Source organism: Pogona vitticeps, chromosome 3 (assembly GCF_051106095.1).
Source record: "Pogona vitticeps strain Pit_001003342236 chromosome 3, PviZW2.1, whole genome shotgun sequence".
Classification (NCBI taxonomy): domain Eukaryota; kingdom Metazoa; phylum Chordata; class Lepidosauria; order Squamata; family Agamidae; genus Pogona; species Pogona vitticeps.
In genome coordinates this window covers 223,324,617-223,340,798 of record NC_135785.1, presented here as the reverse complement: position 1 = coordinate 223,340,798, position 16,182 = coordinate 223,324,617, and the positions used below count along the sequence as shown (strand labels likewise).

The following is a 16,182-nucleotide window of genomic DNA, read 5'->3' as shown; positions in this document are numbered from 1 at the left end:
TCCAGATCAGCTGTTTCTCACTAGATGAGCTGAACAAAGTACTGATGGGATTCCTAAAATGTGGGCAAAACCTGGACAAATGGGAAATACAGCAACCCTAGAAGAGTTGGTCCTTCACGTATTACCAGTTCAATGCTGTTTAGGGTTTTACAAGGAAGGGCCAGCACTTTGAATTAGAACACAAAAGAGTTTATTCCTTTAACAGTTGGCTAAGAGCTGAGTGAGATAGGTCTACAGAGAGGTTTAGAGTTCAATTCCACACTATACATTCCAGGAGAATAACCAGCCTGCATAGCTTTGGGAAAGCTGCATAGTCCCAGGGCTTCCTCAGAAGAAAGGAATGATAAACTATTTTTGCATCCTCTATGCCTAAAAAGCCCTGAAAAGGATCACCATTAGTCCGAATTGACTTCTTCTTACCACTTGATGCTGTGCTATCTGTGTATGTGGACATCTGCATAATGTTCCTCAAAGCACTCTTTGGACCAGGCTGCTATCTATTGCTAGCACCACTGGTGATGCCGTTGGCACATGTATCTTCCTCTTTGTGCTCTGCAAGCCAAGGAGGATTGGACCCAAATTGGACCAAAGCAAATGCCATTTATAAACAGGTATCCAGTGAATGGAGTAGAAGGCTCAACTGTTTCCTCTTTTTTTTTTAAAAAAAAAAATCATTTTTCAATACACAAAAGCTAAACAAACATTGATAAACTTGGAAGAAAGGTATATGTAGGTTCACCTCATTTCCAGAAACCTTTTATAAAATACTGCCATTATTAAATGTGGCTATCCTGACAATAAAACCAAACCGCTTTCTCAAAGGCTTAAATAAACTGGGAAATGAAAACTGATGGGCAGATATTGCAACAACTGAGAATTCTTGGCTAGCTTGATATAATTTTAGTTTTCCCTGAATAAACAGTGTACCCCGAGGAACTGAGAAGTTTAAACAGAACATGTTATTAAAATTCATAGATCTGTGCTCTGGAATGTGTATTGGTACCTGAGTAAACTGCTAGATGTTGGAAGTGATTATACAATAGTATAATTTTTCTATTTACTTTTCTTTACCAATTCAACTTCCATCTCATTTGAGTTTACAACTGTCTCAACTCTGCCTTGCTATTCCGTATAATAAATAGTGAAATAATAATGCTAATTATTATTTATATTAGTGTTTGTCCAATAGTTTTTCCCGTGTTCATAATATCAGCCAATTATGATACATAGCTTGGCAACTCATCTGCAAGAATAAATTGATAACAACAACCACCCCCATCTTAATGTATCCCAAAGGAAATTCTGCCCTTGTTTAGAATACTTAAAATAAAGCGTTTATATAAGAAATCCCCTTTATACTGGAAATAAAGCACTGCTGCCTTGCAGAATTCATTTAATGTTGAACAACAAAGAAGACAGCTTCATAAAATTGCTCTCCCAGTATACCTCAAGGCACCTATAGGTGCTTAAATAAAGAAGACATAGTACCAATTAGTCTACTGTTTTCACATAAATTCTCTGGTGGTATGTGGCCCTTAGGAACTTTGAAATATTTTAGAATGCCAGTCGCAAGACAAATATAGCCTAAAGGTGAAGAACAATACAGTATTTTGGATTTAAGCTTCATGTAAAGCTATTGTAATGTCCTAGGAAATAAAACATTTGTGTACAGTCATGAGTCATGGTACTTTTAGAAGACTTTATCTGGTTTCAAAGAGCAGAAAAGTTACTTTTGAACAACAATTCCCAGAATTCCCTAGTGAGCAGGACTGGGGAAGAGTCCAGGGACTGTAGTTTAGTATGTAACTTTTCCAAGCTCTGATCAAGAGCACGCAATCTTGGCTGGTTAATAGCAGCAAAATGTGACTGGAGATATCACACTTCGGGAACCAGAGGAAATGAGAAACATGTTTCAGCCTCTCTAGCTTTAGCCAGGAGTCAAAGGCTGCAAAGAAGTTGCACCTACTGCTTTCTAGAAAGAGTATAATCAAAAGGGGACAACGAGTCTGGCCCAATCCAAAACTTAGAGAAGAAGCAGCTGCTTCCCACTTCTTGCCAGGAATAATAATCAAATATGTGTTTTATTAGCAAAATCAACACCCCATACTACATATCAGACCTTGAAAAACACTGGAGAACAACACAGGAAACACTAGAAAGCAGTACAATGGCAATTGCCTTTTTTGGATTCTCTGCTAAATATAAATGAACAGTTTTTTCCAGAGGAAATAAAAGTAATAGGGAAACAACTTAACCTGGATTTAGTAAAGCCAGAATGCCCTTGGCTCACCGTAGAAAGAAGACTTTTTCAAGCAACTGTGATAGGACAATTATTCATAAATAGGCCTTCTTCTGACACAGTTTTCAAAACATCCCAGAGGTGAGTGGGAAATGAGAGATGTCCCAGAAAATAAGTTGATTTTATTACCTATATAAATATTTAGAGATCCTCTAGGAGAAAGAAACCTAATGCCACTGCTAACGTTCCATTATTGTCCAGCTAAAGGCCTCAGCCTGATAGAACATGCATAAAAGGGCAGTTAAGTGATGCACACCATCTGGTGGCATGCCAGCACTTTGATGGCATTACCTTCTTTGTTATCTTTAGAGAAGCGCTGCTAGAAGTTTGTTAGCTGCAAGATGATGGGGAGAGGCTGTGCTGGGTGTTTGATTTTAGAAATATAATTCAGAAATTGAGGGGGGGAGAGAAAATATTAAATAGCTGTTGTATATGGTTCATTTCCAGATTTTAACAGATCTAAGGAAGAACACTATATACTGACACAGTTCCATAGCAAAAATTAAAGCAGGCATTTTTTCCTGGTCAATTTAAAAAACCCATATGAATATAGTCTCTGCGTACCAATTCTTCATGTGGACCAAAAAGGATCTGTGACCATCCACATACAAGAAGGAAGCTTGTTCAGGCTTAGGATAACATCATGTGGAGAGAGACATTACCCCCACCTCCAAAAAGAGAGGTGAAGAATAAATACCGTAATGACAACTGACAATGGTTGTTGTGGGTTTTTCGGGCTCTTTGGTCGTGTTCTGAAGGTTGTTCTTCCTAACGTTTCACCAGTCTCTGTGACCGGCATCTTCAGAGGACAGCACTCTGTGCTCTGATGTAGTTTGCTTGGCAGTGGAATATTTATGGCTGTGAAACAGGCTTTTGCCCTTCTCTGGAGAAGCCTATTTCACAGCCACTCCCAAGCCAACTACACCAGAGCACAGAGTACTGTCCTCTGAAGATGCTGGCCACAGAGACTGACGAAACGTTAGGAAGAACAACCTTCAGAACACAGCCAAAGAGCCCGAAAAACCCACAACAACCGTTGCATCCCGGCCGTGAAAGCCTTCGCGAATACAACTGAGAATGCTTGGTGGACATGAAATACTAACTTTTTAAAAATAATCATTTTAAAAAATAGAAAACCAGGAAGGGTGCAGTAATGGACTAGAGTATTCCAGAGCAAAGCATAGTTAGCCAGTTGACTGAGAACCATGGCATTCTACACCGTAACATATTGTTGCGAGTCCAGTTTGTACTATTATATCACTGTGTGTGTGTAGCTGGATGTAAATGCATGATAATATTTTTCAATATGCTGCATTACTTGTTCTGCAAGCAACAGAAGATTGCAGATACATTATATCATGGGAGGAAATGCAAGGATTAGAATACAAACATAAAACTTTGAGGTGATGTTGTACTTTCTGTAATTTCCCCCCATTATGACATCTTCGTACTTTTGTTGCTTGCAGTCTCACAAGAAGAAAGGAATAGTAAACTGTTTCTGAGTATTCTATACCTAGAAAACCCTGGAAAGGGTCTCCATAAGTATGAATCTACTTGACTACACATAATTAAGGACTGAAATCCAATAGTAAGTCATAACTAGAGTAGGCCCATTGAATCAGTGGGGATTTGGTGAGTCAACTCCTTTATAGGTTCCATTGATTCAATGGTCCTACTCTAGTTTCAACTAGATTTAAGTGTGACTTACTAGTAAATTTCAGGCATTGTTTTAATCCCATAATGGGAGCTACCTTTTGTATAGTTTAAGCAAAATTATACCGCTGCTCTTGGATTAAAACCAGTTGAACTGGAACATCAGTTGAAAGTCTGCATGGTACCAAAAGCAAAACTGAGTTTAAATACATGTTAAAACTATTGACGTCCTTGCTTGCTGGGATGCCTACATGGGATGCCACAACTGGCTGGAGCCACAGCATCAAGGAAACACAACATTCCACAAACAAATAAAATGACTATTCTACAACATCCAAATGTCATTGCTGGAATGACATCCATTACACACAGTTGGAGGCCCTTTTTCATTTGCTGTACTTTGCATTCATTACCTGAGAAATAACCTATCATACATGGAAGCACAATGTGCTAGCAAACTAACCATAAATATCTCTTTTAAACACATACACACAAACAAACAGGCTGAAATCTGTTGCTTAGCATAGTGAGTCACATTATAGCTGGTATTATTTCCGTAGCTGAAGGAAGATGCCCCTGGCCAAGTCCACCTGAGCTTCCAGAGCTTGACCAGGGTCCAGGAGAACCCCCAGGCTGCAGACCCTGACCCTTAGGGGGAATGCAACCCCATTCAGGGCAGGGAAATGGTCTTCTAGCCTGTCCAGTTAAGCTACTAAATGAAACTAGTAATACTTAGAAAGGTTACTTTTTTGGACTACAAATCCCAGAACCCTTCAGCCATACTAGTTGGAGACTGCAGAGAGCTGCAGACCAAAAAGAACAATGGAAAAAAGGTGAGGGACATTTCTAAGCCACCTTAACTATAGTGTGAAAGGACAGGTTCTGAATCATGACATCTGAATGACTTTACTTCCCTTTATTGTTCTTGCTTTGGCTGAGTGCACACACAGACACCACACAAGAATCAGTCCCTTGTCCAAACTCGCCAGAAGGATCCGTGGGAGCTGTGTTGTCAGTTGCTTTGTGCTCACTTGCTTGAACCAAAAGGAATATTTTTTTTAAAAAAATTAAGTTCCCAGGCTTCCCTTCAGCAATGTCTGTTTGCAGGTATGCTTATGAATCTTTATGGCTTCTGGAATGTCTGTTAATTAGAGAAGACAGCTGCTCTATTCACCCCTAGCTTCTCTTTCCCTTGGTAAGCCAAGTTAGAAAGAGTGGGAGAAAGAATGACAGCATAAAGCTGGTTTGACTAGGGAGTTTCAACCAGACTTGTGAACTTTCCTGTCTCCCCCCCCCACCACCACTTTTTCTCCCAAAAAAACTCTTTGCAAGACCTTGGAATTTTTCTCTTAAGGGAAAGTTCAGAAGGATCAGCCTCATGGAAAGCAATCCAGGATGAAGAGTTTCCCCATCACAGTCTGGAATCTGAAAAACTGTAATGCACATACGTGCACGTTTATTAGAATTTTTAGAAGCATCTCCAACATTTCTCCAAAATATAAAGAGGGGCATAGGAAGCAACTTTATTGAAACAGAGGCCAGTGAACTATCTAGCCCAGTACTGCTGACACTGACTGGCAGAGACAGGGATTTTTCCTTACTATGCAGAAAGTGTGAAGGCAAGAGGAGAAGGGGATGACAGAGGACAAGATGGTTGTTGGACAGTGTCACTGAAGCTACCAACATGAATTTGACTCAACTCTGGGAGGCAGTGGAAGTCAGGAGGGCCTGGCATGCTCTGGTCCATGGGGTCACGAAGAGTCAGACACAATTTAAGGACTAAACAACAATGCAGAGAACTGAACTGGGGGATTTCTGTGTACAAAACTTGTGCTTATCTGCTGAACTACAACCTTTCCTATAAAACATTCCTTTCCCAGGAAAAGCTACAAAAAACTAAGGCACGGCTCTGGTAAGCAGGAAAAACAGAAAAATGTGCTATATGGAAAAGCATTTTCTTTCTATTAATGGTCCCACAGGCCATAAACCAGATGCCTCCAAGACATTTTTTCAGTAGTTACATTCAGTGTTCCCCCCAGCTCCTTCGCTGCATATGTTGGGCTTCAGGGAACACCTGGTTAAAGTCTGTTCTTCCAAGCAATTGTGTAAGTCAACAGAATTCTTCATAATATGAACTGTACAAACAGTAGGAGGCATTTTCCAGTATACCAGTTGAGCTCCTCGTTCTATCTTGAGTGTCCCATTAATTGTGCAACCAGCTGTGTGTCTGGGCACACAAGGGCCAGATAAGGTAAAGCAAAAACTGTGGTCACAATTGCCCTGATGCACAAAGTCTTCTGCAGTAAGATTTTGACCTCAAGCTTGTATTTTAATTACAGTGGTGCCTCGCTTAACGAGTGCCTCGCTCAACGATGAATTCGCATAATGATGGCCTTTGCTGGAAATTTTGCCACCTCACCTAATGATGTTTCCTATGGGGGATTTTTGCATAACGATGTTTGGGACCTTGCTTCACTTAATGATGACAGTTTTAGGTCCCCTGTTTCACTTAATGGTTTTTTTTGACAGCCCTGTTTTCGCTATTTTAAAAATATTCTAAAATGTTTAAAAATGTTTTAAATGCTTGGAATTGTTAGTGCACCTAATAAAACCTTCGTTAAAGTAATTTGGCTTCATTCTGAGTCTTTTTGAATTTTTGGTGATTTTTTTTCACCATTGAAATGTGTTGAATAGGCTCCTATTGGAACGGATTAACCGGTTTTCAATGCATTCCTATGGGAAATGGTGTTTTGCTTAACGATGTTTTCACATAACGATGTTTTTAATGGAACCAATTAACATCGTTATGCGAGGCACCACTGTATTTCCATTATGGTTGGGTTTTTTTAATTCTCTACCTGTTCTAAATTTGTGGAGTTTTAATTTTTATATATGTATAATTTTGTTCTTTTTCTCTGTTTTTAATTTTTATGGGTTTGTTGTTTGTGAACTATCCAGTGAGCCTGTGTATTGGACACTGTGTGAATGTCATCGATCAGTAAATCAGTCAATAAATAAATGTTAGTTATTTTAAAAATGGGAGCCACTTAGCCCCAAATATACACATTTCTGGCCATACTGAATCTAAATGAGGGTAACTGGAAAATGTTACTGGAAGATTGTGATTTTTCAGTCAATCAATTAAAGTGTATATAAGTACAATAAAAATCACATAAAGAAGTTTTTTTAATTGTAGTAAAATCATAGGTAAAACTCTTAGAAATTACCTTATACTTATTTCCACAGACTTTGCTTAGCTGAGAGTAATCATGTGAAAGAAGTGTGATTCCTTGTTTTACCCTCCTTCACAGGAGTGGATGGCTGCTGTGGAAACACCTTCCATCTGTTATGCAGATTCGCTTCCTATGAAGACCCTTAACATACATAGGCTCCGCATATCACCTCTCAAGGAGAAAATAATAGGGGAAAACTCAGGGCCACCCAAATTCTTTGCATGTGTAACTTTTGTTTAAAGTTAAGGAAAAGCCTTTCAGAGGCAACAGCTTAAGTACCTAGCAGCACTTTTCAATTAGTCCACCTCAAAGCGCTTTCCTGCCTTTCTCCCACCTACATCCTTCATGTCTCCTGTGTTTTCTGGCATCTCCTTAAGAAATCCTTTTCAGCTGTTCAGCGCGTATTGATTTAGCCCCTTGTTCTCTTCCCCATGTTTGTCTTCTTTTTGCATTTGTGTTTTTCTCTTGGCATCACTGATGCAAATAGTTCTAAGTGACTGGAGCCTTGCCATTTCAGACATCCAAACAGCATGTGTTGTTTAAAGTAACTTCTGGCTTCTTTTTTTAGTCTGTATCCCCTATCCTTCTCTCTCTCTCTCTCTCCTCTCTCTCTTTCTCTCTCTCTCTCTCTCTCCAGGAAGATTTGTCTTCAAGCAAAGCACTTGGTACAACTGTACATTGTTGGGCAATGGTGTTTTTTAAATTTTATTATTTTTTATTGATTTTGATCTTCAGCAGATCCAACAGATGTTTTAAAGCAAATAAACCATGCACAGTGGTTGTCAGACATTACTCACAGCCTAATCCCTTTATCCAAATGTAAAAGTTAAACATGTGTAATCATGTGCTCAAATATATGGAGAAGTTCAGCACACACTCAAAATGCCAGTGTCAATCCCTTCCACTTTGGCTATTTGGCATAGGCTTTGCATTTTTTGATCATTATTATTTGGTGTACATTCTATGTCCAGTTAAGTCAGAGCAGACTAGAGAAAGAATGGGTTTATGAGTTAGTTTTATAGAAATTCTCACTATATACACAGAGCACATCTCTGGCAGGGTAAAATCCCTGGATTCACCATGGAATTACCTGACTTTGAAATTAAGCTCTTTGAGTCTAACACAGAATGTGCTTGTGAAACAGTGGGAGGCACACAAAAAGTAGGTGTCAGTGTACATCTGTGTGGTCCAGTGAGCAGCAATATAGACTTAAATTGAAATATTTGTGTAGCTGTGAACTCCCAAGTCCTTGGGTGATACATAGTCCATAATTCTTGGGTAGCAATGAACATCCTCACAAGGGATGCAGATAATGTGTAGAACAGAAAACTCAAGAGTGGAATGTCTCGAATGTGTCACTATTCTCTAGTGCTGTGAGGCATTTCATTTCTGTCTAAAGGTTCAAGGAAGGGAAGTGGGCTCACCATAATCTCTCTTCACACATTTACATTGCTCTCCTCACATGGAGAATGACTTTCTAAAGCAAAGGGACTCCTCTATCTAAGGTGGTGCTTTGTAGGATTCAAAACACTACTTTTCCATTATTTTGGGACATGTGGTGAACCTCCATGCACAAGAAGAACCAGTTTTCATAAAACCACGCTTCTTTCTACACTAGGGTAACAATAGAAACACATGAGGAAAGAGTGAAGTTAGCATGCAACTCATGTACTTAGTCACTGTGGGAAAAGAACATACACAATGCTGCTATAACACCTAAATGAGAATCTGGGCTGAGAAAAGAGAATACAGCTTACACATCTAATAATGCAGAGAGATGGGAAGGTATGACATTAGATATTTGGAAAAATGAACCATGCTTCCAATCCCAACAGGATGTAAAGGCATTTATTTATTTCTATCCTGCCTATTTCCCCAAAAGGACCAAGGCAGCTTACAGCATTAAAACAGTATTTAAAAGCTAATGACAGCCAGTATACAAACATTTGAAAAGAATTAAACAAGTATTATATTAAAATGGTAATGAAGAACAATATTAAAACATATTTAAATTAACAGAGCTCGCAACAATCCATTTAAAACCCCTCTCTGATCACCAATCATTAAGGAACAGCCTGCCTGAAGAGAAAGTTTTATGCCTGCCTGTGGAAGGACAGCAAAGATGGGGCCAGCCTAGCTTCCTATGGGAGGGAGTTCCAGAATCTGGGAGATGTCTCCACCAAGTGCACATGTGAAGGTGGTGGGACTGAGAGAAAGGCCTCCCCTGATGATCCTAACACCCGGACAGGCTCATAAAGGGAGATCTGTTCTTTTAGATAGCTTGAATCCAAGTCATTTAGGGATTTATAGGTTAAAACCAGCACTTTGAATTATGCTTGAAAATGGACTAACAGCTAGTGGAGCTGCTGTAACAGGGGAGTTATATACTGTATTCCCTGTAACCAGCCCCCAGTTCACAATCTGGCTGTGGTATTTTGGACCCTTTGGAGTTTCTGAACACTTTCCAAAGGCAGCTCCATGTAGACCTTGTTACAGTAATCCAACTGAGATGTAACTAGGGCATGCGTCATCGTGGCCAGATCAGACATCTCAAAAGTGGGTGCAGTGTAGCACCACTAAAACCTGGACATCTAGTCTCAGAGATGAATCCAGGAATACCCCCAAGCTGTGTGTCTGTGTTTTCAGAGGGAGGACAACCCCTTCCAGCACAGCCTGCAACCCTATTCCTTGATCTGGTTTTCAAGTGACCAGGAGCATCTCCGTCTTGTCTGGATTAAGTTTCAGTTAATCAGCCCTCATCCAGTCCATTACTGACACAAGACACTGATTTAGAACCAAGACAGTTTCCTTGCATTTGGGTGGAATGGAGAGATAGAGTTAAGTGTCATCAGCATACTGGTGACATCGAACCCCAAAACTCCAGACAACCTCTGCAAGCAGTTTCATGTAGACGTTAAACAGCACAGGAAACAAAACAGAACATGGAGGGACACCACAGGCCAACAGTCTTCTTTCCAAGAGGACACTTAAATGTAGGTTTATACTAGTCATACACATTACATTCAACTAGGCATGCAGAGGTGCAAATGATAATGATTCTGCAACACTGACCATAAAGTAATGTCCAGTCACACCTCACATTAATGAAGACAGAAGATAAAAATTGTGAAGAGCTTTGTCCTTTGTAAGTGCTAAATAGGTAGAGAGTAATGCTATAATTATTCCCAGAACTGCTCCTCAGGGTAATAAACAGATTAAGCACATCATTTGTCTGCTTTTAAAACATCTGTTATAATGAACATCCACTTCTGGTCTGTTAGCCATGGTTTCTTCCACTAGAGTTGCATTACACTGATGATGCCAAAATAATTATTGAATTCTTGTTTGAAATGTATACTTATGAGGAGCCACTTTCAGGGGGAGGGAGTGGCAGTTGGGACTTTTTCTGGCAAAGTTGTATATTATCAATCAGTTGAGATTAGAGACAGACAATAAATCAGCAATGGTTCACTAAACGAATAAAGAGAGTTCTAAAATCTATTAGTACTCATTCCAGTAGCATTCCAGTTTTACTTTGATGTTCAAAGGAGTTCCTCCTTTCAAAAATGGTGCAGAGATGAAATCACAAGGTGAGCTATCAAAAAATGCACTAACATTAAATTAAGCTGTGGCTATTGCACCTGGACTAGAAGCACTGGGATCTTTCCTGGTCACCAGAGAATTGCTAGAGATTGTTTCGTACATTTTCAGTCTAAATGTCAGAACACTGGACAATCCCTTCCCCACTTTTTTTAAACATTATGGTTTGGCCAATATAATGTTTTGTTGAGGGGATTAGGGCTTTCCGCTGGAAATCTGATTCCTGGCCATCACAAATTTGTCTACAAGCTTGTCAAGATGCAGTTGCTCCTCACCTTCAGGTATTAGAGAATCACCTTTAAATCTTTATGCTGATCTTATCTGCCAGCAGTTTCTTATATGTTTCCTCTCTAGTCTATTTTTGTATTATCTTTTGATAACCCTCTTGATTAGATAGTCTCATTGGCTCTACATTTCCAAGTGTCAGTCAGTGATATGGTACTTGGTAATTAAAATCAGGGGCAGCAGCATCCAAATGTATAATCTACCTGCATGTTATCTCTCTGTTATTGCATTCCTTGCTCAGTCATCTGAATACCCTAGAGTAAAATGACATCATTAAAATGGGAGACAAAATGGCAGTGTGAGTGGTCAGTGAAGTGTTCTGTACTGGTTTGATTTGACGGGTTTTTATTGTGTATGGAAATAATTCAAATTTTGGGAATTCTAAGCTTGCGTGCCTGAATTGCTGCTATGATTCAGTTCTCTTTACATCATGCTGAACAGCTGCTTAAAACTTAATACTTCTTTTTGAGTGGGTCACCAAATTATACTTTGAACGGTCATTCAGACAGATACATAGGGCCAAACTAATCACCAGAGATAACTGGTGATTAGAACACAGAAATGTCTTAAATGCCTAAAACATATGTGTCACAGCAGGAATTTGTCATCTTTTCCATACTTTTCAAATTAGTTTGCTTTGCTTTATCTTCAGCCCAGTCATGATGTTCTGTCTCAGTGGTTTCCAAACCTTTTCAACTTATGGCTCCATTGACTTACTGGCCACTGGATCCTCCAATAACATACTTTGGGTGATGGGAAAGAAAAGACAGAGCGGGTGGAGCCTGGCTTGAGAATTATTTCCATGGATTCTGCAGAAATACTTCTGAGGATTCCATGGTGCCCCTGGCTGGATTTGGTGGCACCCCAGGGTGCCACAACACACAGTTTGGGAACTACTGGTCTGCCTGAATCATGTCTTGTCTCCATTACACTAACAAATCTATCAAAAGTTTTTTCTGAAAACATCACTAATGTTCTTGGCAATTATACTGTTTGCTAGTGTTGGATAGTAATTATTCTGTGGTGTGGTATAGGCCCAAGACTTTGTGCCTGTAGTTCCATACACAGAAATTCAAAACCAGAGGCTGAAGAACTTAACACTCCAAGCCCAATGCCAGATAGGTACCTATCAGTTCTTTTCTCACACATCCAATTTTTTTAAATCTAAATTTCTCCTGCTGCCTTTGTGAAGATATTTTCAGGTTTGGGAAACTTCTTGTAAACAACTAAAATGAATAGAATTCTCACTAATCCTTAATTCATCTTACTCACTCACTAAGATATCTGTTCTATTCTTTTTTTTCTCTTGCGCCTTGATTTCTATTTCATGAATCAATTTCCTACTCTGATTTCCTGAAACTGGCTTGCTAAATATGTCTGTGAGCTCTCCCACCCTCATGAATTCTTAAGCTAAATTGCATCTGTTTCTTTTGCTCCTGTGTGCCTATTGTAAGCTTCTGGTCTGAGCTCATAATAAAGATACTAGTATAAGCTCAGCTTGACCTTGCTGCCCTAATCAGTGTTCTTTGACAACAACAGATGAGGCATCGTGGCATTTTGCACTCTGTGGAAGGCAAGAAATAGATGCCATGCTTTAGATTTGGCCTGGGAGAAGTATGGCCCTTCAGATATTGTCACACTACAACTCCCGCCATCCATCACCATTGGCTTTGCTGGATCAGGTTGATGGGGATTCCAATCTAGTTCCTGTTCTTGTTTTACATGTTCTTCAAGTTTCTGCCATTCATTGGAGTAACCCTTTATAAAGGCAGTCATTAACCTTATTTAAAAGTTTGGAAAATGCCAGTGCTGAAGGCTTATCACGAATAATTTTGAAATGGCCGTTGTTTTTCTCTTTGACAGAGAGAGACTGGCTTCCCTACTGTAACTTATAGATAGCCTGCGACTAAAATAACTTCATCAGCGCTGCATTAATATACAGACCTTTCTGAATTATCTTTCTCCTACCCATATTCCTCTGCAGTCTTGTTACTAACAACCATTTCCTTAAGGTCTTTGCTTCCTGACTTGTAGTATCCCTTAGTGGATTATGCCAAATTATGTGCTTAGAGAATCCATAAGCCTGGAACATATGAAGAAGGAAAAGCTATAAAATATGATACTCCTAACCAAATATAAAGGTACTTTGAGAAAAGTCATATTTTAAACAGATTTACTACAGGAAGTGAAGTACATGGCAAGTGTGTTTCACCCCCTACGTCCAACCTTCTTTTAAAAAAAATCCTAGAATAAGAATTCAAGAGATTTACATTTCCACAGAGGGAATTATTATAAAAAATTACAAAGCTTTTTATGAAACGAGTCTAAAACATTATTGAACACAGAGGAATGGATATGTAGGGAACAAAGGTCACATATGATATTAAGAGTTTGAGAAGCAGAATTTAAATTGACAGACTACATAATCTTACTTTTGTTTTATTCAGGCCAAGTGAAGATGAAGAATCAGCCATAAATTAGTGGCAGAATGCATGCCTTTTCCATTGTAGGTCACAGGATGAACGCCAAACATTACTTGATTTTTCCTTTAGCCCTCATGTAAGAATGTAGAGTTGGGGAGGGAACTGCTCAGGCTGGCTCCACAATTTTGGCAGCTGTCATTGTGGCTTCCATCTTTATTTTCCCTAAGTACAATATGACATATGTTCCAGTTGTGGCACACCTGCAGGTTTAAAAATTGGCCATTTTTTAAAAATACCGCCTTACGTGCCTGAATTAGATCTTCTGGTGCATTGTGTTTCGGGAAAATATTAGGGTCAATTTTAGTGGTAGCCATGTGACATCAAGGAAACAGTTAATAATCTCTTTGATCACTTCCTGAGTTCAGCAAAATAACCACTGTTGAGGTGGAGATGCTGCTACTCAGCAGTTGAAGGTCTGACTCAGGGACTGACATTTCATCTGTTCTGGAAGGGGCTATGTTCCTTGTGACAAATCAGGTTCATTGCTTGGACATTCTTCTTGACTCTGAGCTGCATTCCACATGGCAGAAGTGGTTAAGAATACTTCAACATTGCTTTGTGTAGAGTGCCAGATTGGAGGTGGGCACAAACCAAACCACAAACCAGAAGAACCAACAAACGGGGCTGGTTCATGGTTTGGTTCTTTATCCAGCTTGGGGGTATTGTTTTGTTGAAAAAACAGATGCCCACCTGCCCCCTTCTCACTATCTCTATCACCTTCCTACCTGGTCGTGCCACCACCATCACTGCCATTCTCAGAGATAGCGAGTTGGCCTCTTTTCCAGGAAAGGACCCATTGCCCCTGCATATGTGCAGAGGCAGCAGCCAGACCCAGGAAGGGAAGCCAGCTTGCTGTCTCTGACAACACAAACCCGAAAAACAAACCATGAACCATTTCATTTTTTGGGAGGTTCATCATGGTTCACGGTTCATGGCTACCCATGAACCATGCACCATCACAAACTACTGGTTTTCCAAATCATGCCCATCTCTATACCTGATGCAACCTTTTATCAACTGGTCTTGTAACACTTTAAAGTTCTATAGGGCTGTTTAATATAGAGGTTGCTTGCTGAATTTGCAATGTTCAAGTGTCCCTTTGATTTCAAAGTGAGACAAAAATCCCGGAGATGTTCTTCAACTAGGCTGAATATCCATAACAAAAGATGGATATTCAAAATAATCTTCAAAACCATAAAATAAAACATCAATACAACTTTATGCAATTCATGAATTCACTGTGTAGCTCCACCCCTCCAACACAAACATGTAAAAATTATACGTAAACCAAGTTGGCATAGGCTTCAGTAGTCCAGTTGGGAACAGCAGCTTTGGTCTCTTTCAGCTCTGTGCTCTTTCAGAGCGTCTGACTTCTTACAGCCCTGATCTTTCTTAGTCCCACTCTTTTAGGCTGAACCTGCTGTTTCATAGGAGTTGCAGTCTGACTTGACAAAACCATTGATGACCTATTTACCTCCTTTCTATACCAGTCTAATGTGCTCTACATGGGGCAGCTACTGAGCTTCAGTTGGTGCCAAAAATGGCAGCTATGCTGCTACGTTAATTGGTGTGTGGGATCAACATCATATTGCATCAATACTGAAAAGCTTGCACTAATGGCCATATGTTTTCTGGGTACAATTTAATGTTGATTTTTAAATGTTGGATTCCTAATATGTGTTTGGGCTAGCTATCCAAGCACCTCTTATCTTACTATGAACTTCCTTTTTCCACCTTCTGGAAGGGAAGCCAGCATGTTGTCTCTGATGATGGTGGCAGTGACAGAGGTGGCAGTGGCAGGACCAGTTAGGGAGGCAACAGGGGCAATGGGGAGAGGGCGGGCAGGAACCTATTTTGCCAAAGCAAAACGAAGCGCCCAGGGGAAAAAAAAAGTTTGGTGCTTCATTTTGCTTCAGCAAAACAGGATCCCTGAACTGGGTCATGAACCAAACCATGTACCTGCCTGCTTCATTGGCTTTTCTGGTTCATGGTTGAGTTCATGCTCATCTCTCTAGTTGACACTATTTTTTTTTCATCTCTTCCACACTATGATTTCACAGTCAGGTGGTGAATGGGATTATAATACCATGTGTACTTGCAGTGGAAGTTCAGCCTTAAGAGACTCGCATCGATGTGCCCATGTTCCTAGTGAGGACTAATGGGGTTAATCAGTTGTTCAGAGTTCTTTCCTTTTGGCAGGATACAGTTTAAACCATAACTTTTTGTTTTAAACCTGAAGGTTTTTTAAAAAATCTTTGGGGAATGTGATTCTTTAATTACTAAATGTTATTGTTTCTTGTGAATAATTTCTTTTAAATAGTAGCATAAGATACACATATGTTGAAAGAAGGAAGTGAGAACGAATTTATTTTAATTTCCAGTTTATCGTTCTTTTACAGTTTATACTGTATATCAAAACTTTTTTTTTCCTTCAAGTGCTTGAGGAGGGATCCATGGGTAGGAAGGAGGTTACGAGTTACTTTTCTGGAGATTAGCATTCCACCTATGGGAGCAAAGATAATGGTTTGGTTTTGTTTTACTCCTCATGAAATGAATTCATTCTGAAAACACAGAGGTTCAAAAAAATGACTTGAGCGGTATAAAATATGGGTTGAATTACAAGCCACCA

The 16,182-nt window shown here is 39.6% G+C and overlaps 1 long non-coding RNA gene across 1 annotated transcript in view; it reads right to left on the bottom strand.

Moving 5' to 3' along the window:
- Positions 1-10,125: 10,125 nt before the first annotated feature.
- Positions 10,126-16,182, bottom strand: part of LOC140705632 (uncharacterized) — a 68,556-nt gene continuing 62,499 nt past the window's right edge. The window contains exon 4 of the long non-coding RNA XR_012085067.2: positions 10,126-16,056. This is a non-coding gene — a long non-coding RNA (uncharacterized LOC140705632). The remainder of the gene's footprint in view (positions 16,057-16,182) is intronic.